Source organism: Eptesicus fuscus, chromosome 9 (genome assembly GCF_027574615.1).
Source record: "Eptesicus fuscus isolate TK198812 chromosome 9, DD_ASM_mEF_20220401, whole genome shotgun sequence".
Lineage (NCBI taxonomy): Eukaryota > Metazoa > Chordata > Mammalia > Chiroptera > Vespertilionidae > Eptesicus > Eptesicus fuscus.
This window is the reverse complement of record NC_072481.1, coordinates 82,548,772-82,560,777: the sequence shown is the minus strand read 5'-3', so window position 1 is coordinate 82,560,777 and position 12,006 is coordinate 82,548,772. Positions and strand designations below refer to the sequence as shown.

The following is a 12,006-nucleotide window of genomic DNA, read 5'->3' as shown; positions in this document are numbered from 1 at the left end:
GCAGCCTCTTCAGTTACCTGTGAAGCCAGTATACAGTCAGCAGCATGTACGTTAGAAGCTTCTGCTTCCAGGCAATGAAAACCCTCCTTCACAGAGGCTGAGCAGTAAGCAAATGTAGACTAATGATCTTCGTGTGTTTTGCCCTCTAAAGTATTCCAAATGCTTTGTGCAACGCTTGGCATTTGTCACTACTTACTTAATATTTATTGCATGAATGGGTGGGTGGGTGGGTGAGTGAGTCCGTGAGCGAATCTCACATAATAAAGTCCAGTGACAGGACGGCTCCGGGGTTGGTTAACTGATCACCGTGGCTAAGGGAGCCACCCGCAGGCCGCAGCCCCTCAGAGTAACAACGTGGCTGCAGTCGCTCCGGCATTGAATGAGACACAATATCCGGAGGATCTTGGCATCTCTTTCTAAGAGCGAGAAAAGCTTGCCCAGCAGCCTCTCCAGGCTTTCTCTCATTTCTCATTGACCAGGATTTTAGGAGATAACCACTAGATCTTTTGTGCCCTATTTTGACAGTTGTGTCCATAAACCTGTGTTGTAGGGGCAGTCGACTCGGAAGAGCTGCTGCCTGCTATGACTTATCCTTGGAAGATCCACCCCAATACCACCCTTTCTAAAGGCCTATCCTGCACCCCTTCTGTGAATTCAAGGCAGGGCAGGGGACCGAGGGCATGGTGGGCATCTCTGCTCTACCGACGTGCCCACGGCCTTCTTATGCTTGGTCCCTCACAGCCACTGAGCTGCACTGGCGTGTGTCACAAGAAAGCAAGCCGAACTTTGGAAGGCTGGTAGCTAATAAAAGGGAAGCTGTACAGGCTTAGAAAGCCTTTCCTGACTTCAGCTTTTGCCTAGGATTCGTGTGAGTCAGAGGGACCTTAACCCACATGAATATCTGTAAGATGGCAGCGCTCTCTCAGGAGCCCCAAGCCCAGGCTTCTGGTCCCGGCTTCCTCATTGTTTATCTGCACAAAGTGCACGGCAGCTTTTCATCTTTCTGGACCTGCTTTCTGATGGACTCTAACCGCAGGATCCTAGACCACTCCTGCCGACAAGGCCCTGCTTCCCCTGAATCCCCTCTCACTATTCCCAGCCCAGGGTGCTCGACTGAAGGCATCTGCTACCAACCAGGCGGCCCTCCTAGTGTCTGGATGTACCCATGGACTGCAGACCCTTCGACTCCATTCTGCCCGGCTTGTTCTCATAGGGCTGTTGGAGGATCAAAGGACACATCCCAATCTGGGCTTTTTGCCTGTTGCCCAGAGTAAGTGCTCAGTAAATGTTAGCAATGATCTCCCAGACATCTGGCCTCTTCTGCTCCTCAGGGATGCCTGCCTTCCCCAGCCCGCCTCCCCTTCCCGCCTCCCCTTCACCTGAGCCCAGGCTCTCCCCAGTTCTGCCCGGGGAATCTGAGATTCCACTATGAGACATCAGGACGTCTCTGAAGGCCATGCCCACCTGCGTAGTCCTGTGTTGCTGCTCACATGTCACCCGTCCCCACGCCCAGGCTTCCCACCACTGTGGTTTCCTTAAAGGAAACACTATCCACTACAATGACCACTCGTGGTGATGTGGACCCGTTTAGCGGCAGCGTTTTAACCTCTCAGTTCCAGAAGTGGGTTCGCCTTTGCGTGTGCATTAGGCCCGTTGTGTGATTCCCATGTCTGCCTGGAGCAGTGCTGTCCAGTGGCATTCTCGGCAATCGTGGGCATGCTGTCACCTGTGCTGGCCAAGACAGCAACCACCAGCCAGGTGGGTGCTTGAGCGCTTCAGAGGTGGCCAGTCTGATTGAGGAACTGCACTTTAAATGCTGTTTAATTTTAACTAAGTTAGCCACATGTGCCTAGTGGGTACGCTCTTAGAGAGCTCAGCTGGAGAAGCAGAGCTGCTTGTGTTTGGAAATCCTGCCCCTATCGCTCCCCTCCCCCAACTCCAGACATTAAGGATTGTTAACATCTTGCATTTCAGCCTTGGCCGAGCTGCCCTGTTATCTATGGCATCTGCTACCAGCCAGGCGGTCCTCCTAGTGTCTGATACACCCATGGGCTGTACAACAATGTGTGGTTCTGTGAGAGTCACACTATTATATACATAACAGCATAGGAGAGAGACTGGGACATTGTGTTCATTTTATATTCAGTCCCTGTCTCAGTTGCATTTTTTATATCAAAATGTCCAGGAATAGCAAGAGGGTAAACCCTCTTTCATCTACAAACCTTAGAACCAGAGTTATTATTTGGAAACTAGAGGCCTGGTGCATGAATTTGTGCACCAGTGGGGTCCCTTAGCCTGGCCTGCAGGATCGGGCTGCTCTCTGACATCCCCCGAGGGGGTCCCGGATTGCGAGAGGGCTCAGGCCAGGCTGAGGGACCCCACCGGGTGCACGATCAGGGCTGGGGAGGGACCGCGGGAGGGCTCCAGGGCATGTCCGGCCCATCTTGCTCAGTCCCGATTGCCGGACCCCAGCAACAAGCTAACCTACCAGTCGGAGCATCTGCCCCCTGGTGGTCAGTGCACGTCATAGCGACTGGTCGACTGGTCAACTATCTGCCCCCTGGTGGTCAGTGCATGTCATAGTGAGCGGTTGAGTGGCCTTAGCATATCAATAGCATATTACGCTTTGATTGGTTGAACAGATGACTGGACACTTAGCACATTAGGCTTTTATTATATAGGATTATGGTCATAGCCATCAAATTTACATCATAGATGATGTAAGTACCTATGAGCTTGGTGGGAATTTGGTGAGGAGGCTTAACTGTACCCAAGAGAGATGAAAGAAACACCTTTGGGAGACAGACACCACAATTTGACATGGTGAGATATTTGTGGCTGGAGATGCAGTGAGAATCCCCGTGATCAGTGGTTGGTTGACCATGGTCCAGTAGAAGGCAGCAAATGCTAACAAGCCAGCAGGAAATAGCTACAGGGAAATACAACTAAAACAAGTTATGCACAGGCAATGTCTTGGCCACTTTTGTGCTAGGAAGTCATTGCTACTCACATATTTAATTTGGCAAAAGCCTCTGAACAAGGGGAGAAGACTATTAACATCCAAATAGGATATTAAATCCAGAACAATAGCAACAATTTAAAAAGCAGGTGATTCTCCAAGCACTGAAATGTGTACCATCCTATTGCATGTATGAAATCATCCTCGGTATTACGAAATCAATTAAACTCTGAGATTTAAATAGTTTACACAGATTTCAAGGTAGGAGGTCCAAAATGATTCTGAGTCATGAAGATGCCTGTATCAGACAGTAAGAAACCTCATAGCTCTTGCAAAACTGCTCCTGCATCTAAGCTGGTCAGAAAAATCCAAAGACTTCTGACTGCAAATAGAGATAAAAGATAAACTGGAAGATTCACTAACTTGTGGATTCTGAAAGTATAGTTCCCTGATCCTACAGAATCCTGCAGTGTCTGCCTTAAATCCCAGTGGTGCACAGAGCACAGGTCTCTTCCTCTCTCTCTCTCTCTCTCTCTCTCTCTCTCTCTCTCTCTCACACACACACACACACACACACACACACACACACACACACAGAATGACTTTTCCTCACTGGGAAAGAAAATGCACCAGAAGCATGAAAAAAAAGTCATATTTGTTTTTGCAACTAAAACTTTAAATTTGTCTTTTTAAATGCTTGAGGGTCAAATACATTAATTAGCAAATAAGCAATATCTAATAGAAAAGTATTGCTTTCTATGTATGTTTAAAATACTACAAAATAATATCTGTAGCATCATTTAGTTTAATCATATCAACTCCCTGAACTCAGGAGAAATGAAGAAAATATTCTCAGTGAAAGTCAACAAATACCAGGGAGCCATTTCCAACTTCTAGGCTGAAAGCTCTTTAATCATTTAATAAAATCCTTAAATAAATTACTTCTTAGCTAACTCTTGCTTGGTACATCATTTCACTGGCTATGAGAACCGCTGGTGGCTTTAACTGCAAACATTTAAAATGTTACTGGGATTAGCAGAAGCTTTTACAGTCACGTGCCACTTGACGACGTTCAGTCAACAATGGACCACATTGTATACGTTTCTCCCATGCGGCCTCTCCTCCTCCCGTAAAGCAGCGCAGTGTATATGTCCGTCGTGCTCCTTCTCCGGAGCAGTGAGGAATCCATTCAGCGATCGCTGCCCACTACCTGCAGCCCTGGGCAAAGGTGTAGAGGAAGCAGCACTCACAGCTGGCTCACAGCTGGCCCAGCGGGCACTGAGCGCTCCATTACCGAGACCACGGCCATGGCTTTGCTGTTGGCCTCAATACAGCCATGCGTCGCCTAACTGACGTTTCTGTCCACCACACATACAGCAGTGGTTTCATGAGATCCCAATGGAGCTGGAAATTTCCTATTGCCTAGTGACGTCGAGCTCAACGCATCACTCACGTGTCTGGTGATGCGGGTAAGCACACCTGCTGCTGCCAGCCGTGTAGAGTGCAGCACATGCAGTTACGTACAGTCCATACTACTCGGTAATGATAATAAGCGAGTATGTGACTGCTTTACGTATTTACTATACTATGCTTTTTATTCGTGTTTTAGCGTGTATTCTTTCTACTCATAAAAAGAAAGTTTGCTGTAAAACAGTATGCCATGTTATACCGGCAGCAGCCTCAGACCTCTCGTGTGTACCATGTTTCTTGATTGCATCATTATCTCTTGTGCTTGATTTGATCTTGTGTTGTTTTATAATTTTAGTGTAGCCTAAGTGTGCAGTGTTTATGAAGTCTACAGCAGGTACAGTAATTTCCTAGGCCTTCCCATTCACTCACCACTCACTCACTCACTCACTCATCCAGAGCAACTTCCAGTCCTGCAAGCTCCATTCATAAGTGCCCCAAACAGGTGTACTAGCTTTTTATCTTATACCATATTTTTACTGCACCTTTTCTATGTTTGGATACCCAAATACTTACCATTGTGTTATAATTGCCTACAGTATTCAGTACAGTAACGTGCTATACAGACGTGTAGCCTAGGAGCAATAGGCTATACCATGTAGCCTCGGTGGGTAGTGAGCTGTACCATCTAGGTCTATATTGGGCACTCTGTGATGTTTGAACAGCATTGAAATTGCCCAAGAACGCATTTCTCAGAGCATGTTGCTGTTGTTAAGGAGGGAATGACTGTATAGTGTTGCTAAAATGACACCTTTGTGAGTTACAAAGCAATGGCAATGCTCAACGGGTGGAATTTTTCCTAAGAAGAAATGGGTGAAGTCTGTTTCATGGCTCACTGTGATCAGGACCTGCACCATCAGAGGGTTCATCCTCTGAAAGGACTCTCGGCTCTGGGATCCTCGTGAACATGTGCCTTCGGTCAGAGCATACCTGGGAAACTAACATGAAAACATGGAATAGGCTGGACAGCACTCTCGTCTCAAAGGGAAAAACAACTAGCAAATGCTCGCATTAGGCTCTTCATACACAACTTCACAAAGATAAGTATTTGCTTTAACATAGGTGTCCTCACTTTTTTTATTTTGCTTTAATTTCAATTAACCCTTGAGCAACACAAGTTTGATCTGCACGAGTTTACTCATACATGACTTTTGTTGTTCAATAAATATTGTTCCCACCCAGCTCTCCTGAGAATGAGTCAGGGTGCTCACCAGCACCTGTGTTTGCTGAGCTGCAGGCCTCCACGGAGCATGGTCTATAACAGCACCCTTTCCATGTCTATCAGTGCCCCCTTCAATTTCTCTTTGCCTGAGGTGGAAGGACATTCTCTTCCCTTGAGTCCCCAGACTGTTAAGGACTTGAGTGGCCCAATATTAGCACGCTTCTTCCCTCTCTGAGTTTCTGAACCATTTTAGAGATAAGACAAGTGGGCCATCAAAGTGTAGGGAAACATCACCTTCATTAATGATAAAGGCTAGTCTGGAGGAGGACATGGATGGGCCTGATAACTCTCTGCTCAACCCCCCACCCCAGCCTCGATCTCAGGGTCAGTCCAAGCGGGCAAGTCTGCCTCCTGAGTCACCACCAGCCCAGGTGGCAGGGAGGAATGCAGAGCACAGCCCAGTGCGCACATTGGGACGCTCTCCCCCCAGTGGGGAAACGGGCCAGCAGTGAGGTACCTGGAGGCAGGTAGGGAGCTACGCAAAAATAAGGAGGGCTTAGGAAAACGCCCCCTCAAGAAACCAAAGGAGTGAGGAGAAGTTTTCCCCTAACAAAAACTATTCTTTTTTCATTTAACTTAACAAAGCAGCATGCAGATTTCATGTTATTTTTTATCAACAAGCGTTTTTACAGAAAAAAATTAATAATCATTAAACCCTACTTCTATTTTGCCAGATTTACTTCAGAACTTTGCCAACCTGCATGCATACTTCATTTTGGTGTTTTTTATAATCACTGTGTACATATTGTTCTCCATTCCTGCTTTTGTACTTGACATTATTTCAAACACATTCTTATGTATCTGCATCACCCACACGGGCATTTCATTGCATTTGTTTCATTCCGAGCAAGGCTATCCATTTGGCAAGTGGCACGGGGACTTGGTTTTTATTTATTTGTACAAATACTCTTCATACTTGGAATAATTATTCTTTTATTAGCTGTGTTTAGCTCATATTTCCCTATTATTCTGGGCTCCTTTTTATTTGGTTTATAGCATTTTAGTTTGCAAATTAAAAACCAAAAAGTTTTATGAGTAAGTCAAAACTATCCATTTTGCTTTTCTTTTACACAACCTGAAAAATAAATATGTATATGTGAACACACATTTATTTATATTGCTTATTCTAGCTTTGAAATATTTTTAGTTTTTTATCTTTGAGAAATTTATTGCAGTAATGGCTCAATATGTAGACATAAAGCAATTCTTTTTTTTTAAATTAAATTCTTTATTGTTTAAAGTATTACATAAGTTTCCTTTTTCCCCCATTGACCTCTTCCCAGCCACTCCCACCCCCCAGCACATGCCCTCATAAAGCAATTCTTTATAGTCACATTCAACTATTATTTATTAAGTAAGGAGTTCTTGTCCAACTAGAAATACATTTTTAAACATAAGTGTTTTTTTATATATATAAACCATAAAGTATTTTCTAAAATATCAGATTCAAGTGAACTTAAGTTTATACTATAATACTTTTGTTTTTCAAAATTAAAATTAATACTTTTTATCTTAACCTGCAAAGTATCATAAACCCTGAGCCCACTCAGAAAAAAAAAAAAAAGTCCATCTTTCATATCATTTTTAAAAAGTAGAAACTTTTTACATAGGTATCCACAAGAACCTGAAAGAATTCTAGTTGCTCATTGGTTTTTATGGTGGCAGTCACCTATTTTATAAAATAAAAAAAGAACTTTAGTTACCTTAAGGTTTGAGAAAATTTAATTGATCAGAAATTGATGTCAATCACCCTAAAACTAGAGAGTATTCCTAAAGTAAAATAAGTAACAATAGCAAAACAGTAATTTTAAAAAAACACTTGGAATGTAGTCACAAAGGTGAGATCCAGTTATGGATGGATGCAATTCACAAGCAAACAAGCAAACAAAAATTCAAGTGATGCTTTTAGGCCAATCTTCTGGAATACAACTTTTGCATAAATTGTACTTTTAGAATATTTTAAAAATTCAATGCAAGACAAGATCCTCCTCTCCTATGTGGTTTTCATGTCGCCTGAGCACATGTCTTCTATCTTCTTTCACCCTATTTTTTTTTTAAGCCACGTCTCAGGACTTCTCGATCTGGCTTCATTTTCCCGGCTCACACCAGCTGGCTCACACTAATTCTCTCTGTGCCTGCTTTTCTGCATTTTTTCACCACATCTTGCCCCACTCTCTTCGCCAAGCCATGTCCGTTTTCTCCTTAGCATTTGGCACAATGCCTGCCTGGCTTATGAGAGGAGAGGCAGGGCAGGGTGTGGTGAAGCCCAGAGCTTTGGAGGAAGCAGGCTGGTCTGTAGTTTCTACAAACCATAAAGCGTATCCTAAGGAGCTCATAGAGAACGCCTGCCTTTCTCACAAGGTCGTTGGGAGGGTTGGCAGTTTCTGGTGTGTGATGCATGTTGTTAATTATAAGCTCGCAACAGGAGTTTATCAATTGCGTTAATTCACTCTCACCTTTCCCTTCGTTGTCCTTGATTTGGTATTACCAACGTCTTCATTCGTTACGATGCACAAGAAGAGGAGAATCAGGCTGGCACAGCATCACGGTCAGTTCTGTATCTTAGATCCACGTCACCATTCTCTTCTCTCCCCACTCTGTGACCTGATTTCCTTGTTAGCTATGTCAGCATCTGACACATTTTACACCTCCACTCTACCCTACTGCTCTCTTCAGTCTCAATGGTCTTCAAGTTCATTAAACTTGGAACCACCAAGCATTAGGAATCCCCCTCTGGCTCCTTGCCTAGAAGATGAGTATACGAGGTCCATTACATTAATGTTTCTACTTTGTGTATGTTCAAAAATGCCATAATAAGAATTTTATATAACAGTTACTTAATGATAGCATCGTTCTATGCCCATGTTATATGAACCCAAATAAAATGTTTTTCACTTCTGTCACTACCAATCTTGGTCATCAATGATATTAATAATGAATTTTTGTACATATTGAATGGTTTAATTATTTCTACTAGATATGTATACATATGTAGTATATCTATAGATACATACATGCATGCATGCATACATAGATAAAACATGATTATTAACATTAATGTTGAAGAAATGACCGAAAGCTAAGAAATTAGTGCGATCTGTACATTGCTATTGTGTAAATAGAAAGAAAAATAAACCTTTAGGGAAAAAAATTTCAGAGGATCCAGGTATGTGTCACTAGACATTAAATTATTAATACACATAAATTTCATTTATTGGAATCTCTTCTAAAGGGGAAAAATTCTAATGGCAGAAGAGATTTTATACAAGAAGATGGTCAATAGTACTTTCTTTTTTCATAATAGCATGAAACATTTGAAATCCCTTTGTGACCAACCATAGGGAGATGGCTGGATAAACATCAGTATTTCATCTACTATATTCATTAAGATGATAATTCTGCAAGTTGTAATGCTACAATAGTAAAGAAAGACACAAAATTTGATTCATAGTAAGAATGTAACTATGAAAAATATGTACTGAAAAAGAAATTGTATCTGTTAGGGTGGCAATATGATCAGCATCTTATTTCTTCTTTTTTCTCCTGGTTTTATTTTTTTCAATGGAAATGTATATGTAGACATTATGACTGGAATTCCCAAGGTTGTTTCTTCTCTAAAGTGGTATGGGCTTTGTGACTTAGCAAAGGTACTTTTAATTCATAGGGAGCTAAATTTTTGGAGGGGTTAATAGACACAAGAGGAATGAGTGATAGTGCTACTCTGTTACTAACAAAGCCTTTGGCATTAAGCCTGGGTGAAACCAAGGCTCACAGAGTCTAAAGTAATCCAACTGCAGTTGTATCTTTCTTCCCCATGTTGCTTCTGTGGCATTTCTAACTGTTAAAATGTGCACCAATCATTCCACTGCGTCTTTGCCCCAAAGAAGCAGAACTTGGCAACACGCTGAAACCCCTTCTGTGTTGATTGTCTTATCCAGGACTTTTATTACACTTGGAACATCAAAAATCAAAGTGGTTTCCAAGAGATATATTAAACTGAATGGTAGCTGTGTCGTTATTCCACCAACTGGGAACTTGAAACAGAGCTACTTCCCACGGCGTCAGTTTGAACATGCGAAATTAAAGCATGTTAAGAGGAATAGGACCATACATGATGGGATGCTGTGCAGGGACCCTTGTACTGCAGCCTTTCCCACCCTACAGACCCTCAGTTCAGCTGTGTCCTCTCCGTGGCGTTAGCCTTGGGTCTGCGCTGCTCCTCCTATTAGTGAGGAAGAGTAATCATCTTGCTAATCTATATATATAAAGAGCCAGGGGCCATCGCATCCGAAACAACCGAACAGACGACCGAACAGGCTGAGTGGGGCGACAAGGCCAGCAGGGGGATTAGTGAGGGACGACCAAACGACTGAGCAGCAGGCTGCATGGGGCAACCAGGCTGGCAGGGGGGTTAGTGAGGGGCAACCAAACAACTGAACAGCAGGCTGCGTGGGGCGACCAGGTCAGCAGGGAAGGCAGTTGGGGGCGACCAGGCCAGCAGGGGGAGCAGTTGGGGGTGACCAGGCCGGTGCGGGGGGGGGGGGGCTGTTGGGAGAAACCAGGCTGGCAGGGGGGGCAGTAAGGGGCAACCATGCTGGTGGGGGGGCAGTTAGGGGCGACCAGGCTGGCAAGGGGTGCAGTTGTGGGCAACCAGGTTGGCGGGGGGGGGGGTCAGTTGGGGGTGACAAGGCCGACAGAGGGGGTAGTTAGGGGTGATCAGGTTGGCAGGCAGAGGTGGTTAGGGATGATCAGGCTGGCAGGGGGGCCAGTTAGAGGTGATCAGGCAGGCAGGCAGGTGAGCAGTTAGGAGGCAGAGGTCCTGGATTGTGAGAGGGATGTCCGACTGCCGGTTTAGGCCCGATCCCCAGGATTGGGCCTAAACCGGCAGTCAGACATCCCCCAAGGGGTCCCGGATTGGAGAGGGTGCAGGCTGGGCTGAGGGGACCTCCCCCGTGCACGAATTTCATGCACCAGGCCTCTAGTCAGTTATAGTAACGACTACTATCATTTGTGGCAATAAAAGGCTGAGAAAAGGAAGAAAACAGACACACAACACTCTTTGAGTACTGTGCTTTATGTTGTCTGTTTCAGATGATTTTTTGCTCTCCGTTATGTTTTCTCTATGTTTATAGGACATTCAGGTTAAAAATCACATGTCCTTGAGCCATATGTTATCTAAAGCCTGCTCATGTGTAGGTTACTCTGTTGAACATACATGTCATAGATAATTGGGGGAGGGGCTGGCAGAGGATCCTTTGTCACCATGTATCATTGTGGATCAAGTTACAGCCTTGAGAAGGGCAGAGCAAAAGGACTGTGTTTCCAAATTTAACCTTGGAGTCATTTCACTGTTTCATTTCTACAAGTGAGTCATCTTCCTTCCAGTTCTAAGCCAGGTAATGGCTTTGCTAATTTCTGTGTTCTGTCGAAGCATCACATAAGAGTCTTTCATCTGGGTATTTGCTCATTTTACTAGAACAGCCTTCAGTCCCCTTTGAAATCTAATTTTATTTCAGTGTCTAGTTATGGAGGACTCCCCTGGGCTAGGATGAAATCACATTGACAAATGGCCACTGTGCAGGAGCCTTTGATCCTCCCCATGGTGTTAACTGGCTGCCCCTTGCTTTGCTGAGCTGTAAGCCAGATCAGAGTCTGCTCGCACACAGGACCCGCGAGCACTGGTGAGCTCCGGAGAATTCAGGCACTGCCCGCATTCTGGCGGCTGTAGCCTTTCAGAGGGAATTTGGGCAGACGTAGAGAGAAGACAGGATGAGTTTTTTCCTAGGCCTTGGAGTCCCATGCTCCTGGCACTTGTTGCGTGATATGGAATCCTTTATTCCCTGATGTAGGAATTCCTAATCCGGGTTTTCCAGTCTCGGAGGTCTGCTCAGTTTTTCCAATTTTCCAAGATTATGAAGAAAAATCAATTTTTGTTCACTTTCATTAAAAAAAAAATAGAGACAAAATATGGTGGATTATGGTTAGAAAGATGGAGAGAAAAGAAGCAACTGGCTGAAGATCATTGGAAATTGTGGCACTGGTGGTTAGATGGCACATCTCTAAAAATAAAGTCAGCCGAAACCAATTTGGCTCAGTGGATAGAGCGTCGGCCTGCGGACTCAAGGGTCCCAGGTTCGATTCCGGTCAAGGGCATGTACCTTGGTTGCGGGCACATCCCCAGTAGGGGGTGTGCAAGAGGCAGCTGATCGATGTTTCTCTCTCATCGATGTTTCTAACTCTCTATCCCTCTCTCTTCCTCTCTGTAAAAAATCAATAAAATATAAAATTAAAAAAATTTAAAAAAATAAAAATAAAGTCAATGTCTTAAAAGCAAAAGAACAAGTGCAGATGTTGATAA

General features: G+C 44.2%; 1 protein-coding gene across 1 annotated transcript in view; it reads left to right on the top strand.

Annotated features, from left to right (window-relative positions):
* The window catches only part of PHACTR1 (phosphatase and actin regulator 1), a 508,392-nt gene that overhangs the window by 413,999 nt on the left and 82,387 nt on the right, over positions 1-12,006 (top strand). The gene's annotated exons all lie outside the window — the stretch shown is intronic.